This window comes from Arachis ipaensis, chromosome B07 (genome assembly GCF_000816755.2).
Source record: "Arachis ipaensis cultivar K30076 chromosome B07, Araip1.1, whole genome shotgun sequence".
Classification (NCBI taxonomy): domain Eukaryota; kingdom Viridiplantae; phylum Streptophyta; class Magnoliopsida; order Fabales; family Fabaceae; genus Arachis; species Arachis ipaensis.
In genome coordinates this window covers 18,608,256-18,615,260 of record NC_029791.2, presented here as the reverse complement: position 1 = coordinate 18,615,260, position 7,005 = coordinate 18,608,256, and the positions used below count along the sequence as shown (strand labels likewise).

Here is a 7,005-nt window from a genome sequence, read left to right as displayed (position 1 = left end):
TATATAAATAAGTAAATTCTAAAAAGATTTAGGGCAAATCACCCATATAAACCATGTTGGTGAAAAATTTACGTGATTCAACCAAAGGAAAAATTGTTACAGGGTTCAACCAAGAGGGCATTTCTATGTAATTCGAATTAGCCTAATTCGAATTACACATTCAATGTAATTCGAATCAAGCTTATTCGAATTACACATACGCACACTAGCACTAATTCGAATCAGGGTGATTCGAATTACACACACGCAATCCATAGTAATTCGAATTATACTGTTTCGAATTATACAGGGCCAGACGTGTATAAGTATAGTGTGAACATGAATTGATTTCATTAGAGTGAGAAAATGGCTAGTGAGGAGAGTTTTGTAATGTTGGTGCATCACAGATGATCAATTAAGAGAAAAACACGATCTGGTGTGAAGTTCACAGATAAGAATCCTCTCAATATTTTTATAAGGCCTACGACGAGTTATGATGACTTTGTGAATTCTATACTACAGAAACTTGGTCTGCAAGGCGTGAAACGGGTTCAGAAATTATTCTATCGCATTCCGATCTCAGTGCTACAAGAAATCGTGAAGTATGATTGTTTCACCAGAGGGAGTGATGAGGATTTGCAGGTCCTGTTTCATTGTCGTCGGCAGTTTCCCGAGGTTAGGACACCTAAGCTGTTGGCGAAGTTGGTTGATGTGGTATCTAGCTCGAGGAGTTTGAACCGGAATACCCACACTATAGGCATGGTAGCCGGTTCTAACTCAAGACCTGTTGGCGCATCTTCATCCGTCCCTGTGAATGAACCTCCAGACGAACCTGTCGCCTCCCCGTCGTTCGCAATTGATCTCAACTGCAGTGGAGGCGGAGAGGTTGGTATCGTGGATAGGGTGCCGACTTCTTTACAATGTGCAGCACCGGCTGGTCTGGTCGATGCATTCTGGATGATGTTGACGATGATGATGTGGAGGCAGATCTCATTGCTGATGACAGTGGCGATGAGATTGCAGCGAGTAATCCAGCTGGGGCTAGAGGTGGTTCTAGCTCTTGGACACAGCAGTACCCTCCACACTTTTCATCTTTGAACTTGGATGCCATGAGACAGGAGGGGGTTCTTGGGGAGTCTACTGGATTTGGTGCTAGAGATGCCCAGGGGTCTGGTGGTATTACAAAGTTTCAGGTTGGTCAGCAGTTTTAGGATAAAAATGAGGCTGTGTTAAGTGTGAAGACGTATAGCATCTGACGCAGGGTACAGTACAAAGTGGTGGAGTCTGACTATCGCCGGTATGTAGGGAAGTGTTCTGAGTTTGGGAATGGGTGCACATGGTTGATTAGGCTAAGTCTCCGGCAGCGCAAGGGAATTTTGGGAGGTAAAACGGTACAACATAATTTTTTATATATATAAGTTATAATTTATTGATATAGAATTATAGATTATATTCCTATTATTTGAGACAGCTCGTGAGCTTTTATTGAGTTGAGTTTGAGCTTGCGAAATAAGCTCAATTGTAAATGAATCGAGCTGTGAGTCAAGCTTAATTTTCGTGAGTTGAGCTTGAACTTGGTCTAGCTCGACTCAACTCGACTCACTTGCAGCCCTAATAATGTTAGATGTGTGGAAAGTTCAAAACTGTGTATTGGATTTAGCAACCCATGGAGATTCAATGTTGCAATCACTTGTACGTGAATCGTTGTATCATATTAGGAAGGAATCCACATACCATCCATAAGGTCAAGGTGAATTGAAATGTCACACAAGTACGAATTATTGCGGTGATGGATTCTTGATTCATTTGTGTAGTTGTATACTTGTATTCAACAAAAAGCAACATCGTTTTGTGGAACACTTGAAGTGAAAGAGTGAAGGCAATTATTATAAAATTTAAACAACGTTTATCTTCAGTTTAATGGTAGGAAGACTACGTGTTCCCTTGCCAAGTTTGATTCTGCTACCTTCTTTTCAATTTTGCATCCTAAAGGGCTCATCTTTTTCTTTTGATAAATATCTGAGGCTTGCTCTGAATCTTTGTTCTTAACTCACCTCTCATGTGTTTTCTATGGAAAACCATCTTGATTGGGGAAATGTTCCAAATCGATTTGAACAAGTCCCGAAGCCTCAACCAGCATCAGCATATGGAACACTTGAAGTGAAAGAGTGAAGACAATTATTATTAAAATTTAAACACCGTACCAAGTTTTCTGCTACCTCCTTTTCAATTTTGCATCCTAAAGTGCTCATCATGGGATTCTTCTTTTTATTTTCTTTCATTTATTTACTTATATTTTTGGCAGGAGTCTTTTACTTTTGATAAATATCTGAGGCTTGCTCTGAATCTTTGTTCTTAACTCACTTCCCATGTGTTTTCTTGCGATAAACAATATTGTTAATAAGAAAATGAAGCAGCACCTTTCCCAGTTTCCTAGATTCAAAATTCTCATACATGTCTAACACTCCAACTACAGGTATACTTTGATCTGCCAAAAACCTAATGTTATGAGAAGAAAAGAATTAGCCTCACTATTTGTTCAGCGAAAGAGATACCGCCAATGCAAAGGGAGAAGCCGCAGGTTCATAAAGATAGAAAGAACAGAGGAACCTTGAAGTCCCACATCACCTGGGAGGAAGAAAGGGAGGTGAAAATGCAGTGTATAAATAAAGATTAATCAGCAACATTCAAACATACTTACCTGGATGGGGTCAATAGGTGATCAAGAAGGCCTATGGCCTAGGTTGGTGACTTCCATTGCACTTAGGAAGGGTGCCTGCCTAAGGTCTCCTCAAGTAGGAGAGCCTACATCATAATTTGTGGTAGTGGGGACTTGCGTTCGCGCAGTCCCTGTCCAATTTCAGTATAAAAGGTATTTTTAGGCGTGTTTGGTTGTTGTTTGTGTTTAAACATATATTTTAAATTTAGCTGGTTGTTGCAGGCCTGGAGAAAGTGACGATGCTATTATGGGGTAAGGTGAGTGGGTCCTGACAAAGAAAGAAAGCAAAGATATATGGAGATTGTGGAGTAGGTGAGTTGGTGTACTAGACTAGTAGGTGATGGTGTATCAAAAACAAGGCCGCTATAAAATTATAAATAACGTGAATAATATATAAGGCAGTTGGTGAAAAATGTCGAATTTGGATCTCTCAAAAATTTCTCTGCGGCCATTCAAGCTAAGCGATGTTGACGACTTTTTGCTATGGGCTGGGGATGATCAAGTTACACAAAACTTAAGATGGAAGACTTGTGGTTCAAGGGAAGAGGCTTTGGCCTTCATAAGAGACGTGTGCATACCTCACCCGTGGCGACCGTTCCATAGGCTTTGTTTCGGTGTATCCGTGGTCAGGTGATGATAGATGCAAGGCTGACATAGGCTATGCCGTGGCCGCAGACTACTGGGGCCAAGGCATAGCCACCAAAGCAGTGAAGATGGCTGTGCCTCAAGTGTTCAATGACTTGTCTTATCTGGTAAGGTTGCAGGCTTTCACTTCCCCTGAGAACAAGGCTTCTCAGAGAGCACTGGAAAAGGCTGGGTTCCTTAAGGAGGGTCTGCTCAGAAAGTACACTTATTTTAAAGGGAACATTAAGGATTCGGTAGTATTTAGTTTCTTGTCAACTGATGAATTTCCTCATGATGACTAGTGGAAATAATCTAATATGGTTTGTGCTGGAAATAGTGTCTAATGAAGTCCCTTTTGTTATGGGATATGCTTGTATTGTATATTTCTTTCTATAATGTGATGCTTCTTTTCAGAACAAGCTTACCTATCTCTCTGTCTTCTTTTTATATTTGATCAATATGTGACTTGATGTCCATATGAACTTGAATCTCAATGAACATAATGGATTTGGTTAGTTGCTCATAATTTCTTGTTTCAACTTTACAAGAAAACCAACACAATACCACCTAACCAATGCCATGTTACACAAACCATTCCTTTATTTTGAATTTCCACCCCAAATAATGTACATATGCTATAATTAATTGGTTACAGGGTAGACTTGAAAATTGTTTGGTATTTACCACTCTTGATAGGTTGATTTGGGTTCCCAAGCATATCATCCAGTTCTTTTGTAAACCTCTCCATATCACTGGCAGACAAGTAAATTGGAACTAAAACACCACCTCCATTTGCATTCCCATAATCCATGAGATCCATTTCTCCGAAGCTATTGTCTGATGCCCCATTACTAATTAATCGTGTATTATCGATGTATCAATAAAAATAATTAATTTTTAAATTTATTATTTAAAAATCATTTAAATATATAAACCTGATTAGGTAATTTTGCAAAATTATGTAGGATTTTTTTTATATAATGTAAAGTTCGTTAGCTTATTCGTTTGTCCAAATATAAAAATCCATGGCCCTTCTATTTTTACTTTTCATTCTTCCTCACTCTCATCCTTTTTTTTCTTGTAAAACTTTTTATTTTCGGTCTTTTTAACAATTTCAAATAATTTTGTTCTTTTGTCTCTTTTAATTTAATTTATTGTTGTATTATTTTATGATTTTAACATGTTTATTTAGTTAGATTCAGTTTTGTTGTTAGTTTTTAACTTTAGTTAGTTTGATAATTATTTAGTTTGATAATTAGATGATATAATTAGTTTTGAGTACCATCTATTGTTAGTTTAGATAATGTGAAATGATCATTTGAAGTAATTATGTTTTAGAGTAAAATTATAGTTTATGGTCTAAGTATTTAGAATTTTTATATTTAAATCCTAATAATTTTTACCCGTAATAACATGATGGGAATATAAATCTTTTAAAATTATGTCGGTTTTGTCATGACATTGTAGATTATAGTACAAAAAAAATTATAAAATCCAATTATTTTTACAAAATAGTCGTAGGAGGCAAAAGTTTCCATCAATTAAGAAGATCTGAGTCTCCATAGATAAAAAAATCAAATAATAAAGTTTTTAGTTATTATTTTCATGTAAAAGAGTTTAATTCTTTACTAATAATTAAAAGAATTTAATATGTATACTTTTACATTTGATTAGGTATTAAGTCTATTGCACAAATAGAAATAATTAATTTTTATGTTTGTTATTAAAAAAATATTTTTTCTCTCTCTATATATATAAAAATATAATTAGATATTAGCATAAAAAATTATACTGATAGTTATAAAATTAACTCAAAATTAAATTTTTTAAAAATGGTAGATGGTAGATAAAAAAATATAGGAAGAGAGTTTATTAATTTTGAAGAAAAATATTTTTCTCTCAATTAAATTATAAATTATATTTTATGCTTTAGGTAGTTAGATTAAGTTATATGTTTGATAAAAAAGCGAGTTAATTTAAAATTATTTTACTCTAATTTATTTTATCATGTTGTAGTTTCATGGCGCAAAACATATTAGGGTACGAGCAATAACCATGAGCAAAGTGCCTCCTTATTTACCATACAAGTGGGTGTCATTGATGGAAATAAGTGATTTGCAATTCTTGAAAGTCTCAACACACGGAGGAAACGTCCAGAACATCCGATAAAACATGATACTATCGACTAAAGCAGATTAAGGCTGTGTTACAAATTGCACCCAAGTACCTAAAATTCCATCAGTTATTTTAACATATAAGTGGTTACTTAATTAAGAATTTATAAGTAAAGATGATGTAATGAAGCTTATCAGGTAAGTATATCTACATTGCGAATAACCAATGAAAAAAATCATTGTATGATTCCTCCCAATCTCCATATCCTAGCAATGATTCTGCTTTGCAAGTCAGACTTTTCTGTATGATGTCTTATAACTAAAGTGATTCTCCACACCTTTTTGCAGAACCCTTATGCTGATGGTTGGATCTGCTTTGACTATTGTAAATATGTATTGAGCAATCACCTTCGAGTCCAACCTTCCATGGCCTTTGCTCATTAATGTTTGCATGCAAATATGAGGACCGATGTATATTCTCACCTACCATTTTTCCTATAAGCTATGCGTATATTCCATTGACAACTAGTCCTAAATAGAGTAATGCGAATAGTGGTTCGAATAAGGTTGGTTGGAACTCCTTTTATAGCCGAACCTTGAGTAATTCGAAACACACTAATTCGAATTACTATGAGACTCAAAAATAGAGTAATTTAAACCTGGCCAACTCAAATTACTAAGGATTGAGTGTGTGTAATTCGAATCACCCTAATTCAAACTAGTGTGTGTAATTTAAATTAAGTTGATTCGAATTAGTGCTTGTATGCGTGTATGTAATTCGAATCAGTTACATAGAAACATGCATATGGTTGATTCATAAACCATTTTTTTTGACTAATTGATAAAATTGATATCTCCTTAACTTATTTGAGTGATTTGCCCAAAGATTTAGTTATGGCCAAAATTTTTTTATTACACAAACTTTTTTTTATATGTAATTTAGTTGAGTGAATTAGGAGTTAGTTTTTTTATTATAAATACTTCGTTTTTATATTTTTTAGATATTATAATCGTTAATAAAATTATTTATTATTTTTTTCATTTTTTTCATTTTTTTTGTCTTTTTAAATTTTAATTATTATTGTCATAATACGTTACCAACATAAATTTTATCATAATCTAAGTAATTCTCTATTTTTCACTTACTAAATATTTTTTTTCCTTCTTTAATTTTTACACCACACATAAACCATTTTGTTCTCTTAGTATTACATCAACTTCTTTTACTATCTGTGACATGTTTCGCATCTTTTATTTCATATAGGTTGCAATATATGGTGCATATCCTCTACATACATTACTATTTGGTTAAATTATTCAAAAACTCATTATTCCTTTGTTTCATAATTCTTTTTCTTCTTTGTTCCATTTCTTTTCCTTTTTTTTTTCAATTACAATACATATCATTATCATGACACTATTTTTTTTCTCGCTCGTTTTTCATTTTTTTTCTTTTAGTTTGTTGTGTTATTATTTATATTTGTTTGCTTTTCTTTTTTCCAATTTTTTTTCGTTTGTACGCTATTATTGTTATTTCGTTTATTTTTCATTGTATTATTTATTTATCTT

General features: G+C 34.0%; 1 pseudogene; it reads left to right on the top strand.

The window, feature by feature from the left end:
• LOC107608274 lies at positions 2,681–3,750 on the top strand (annotated as a pseudogene).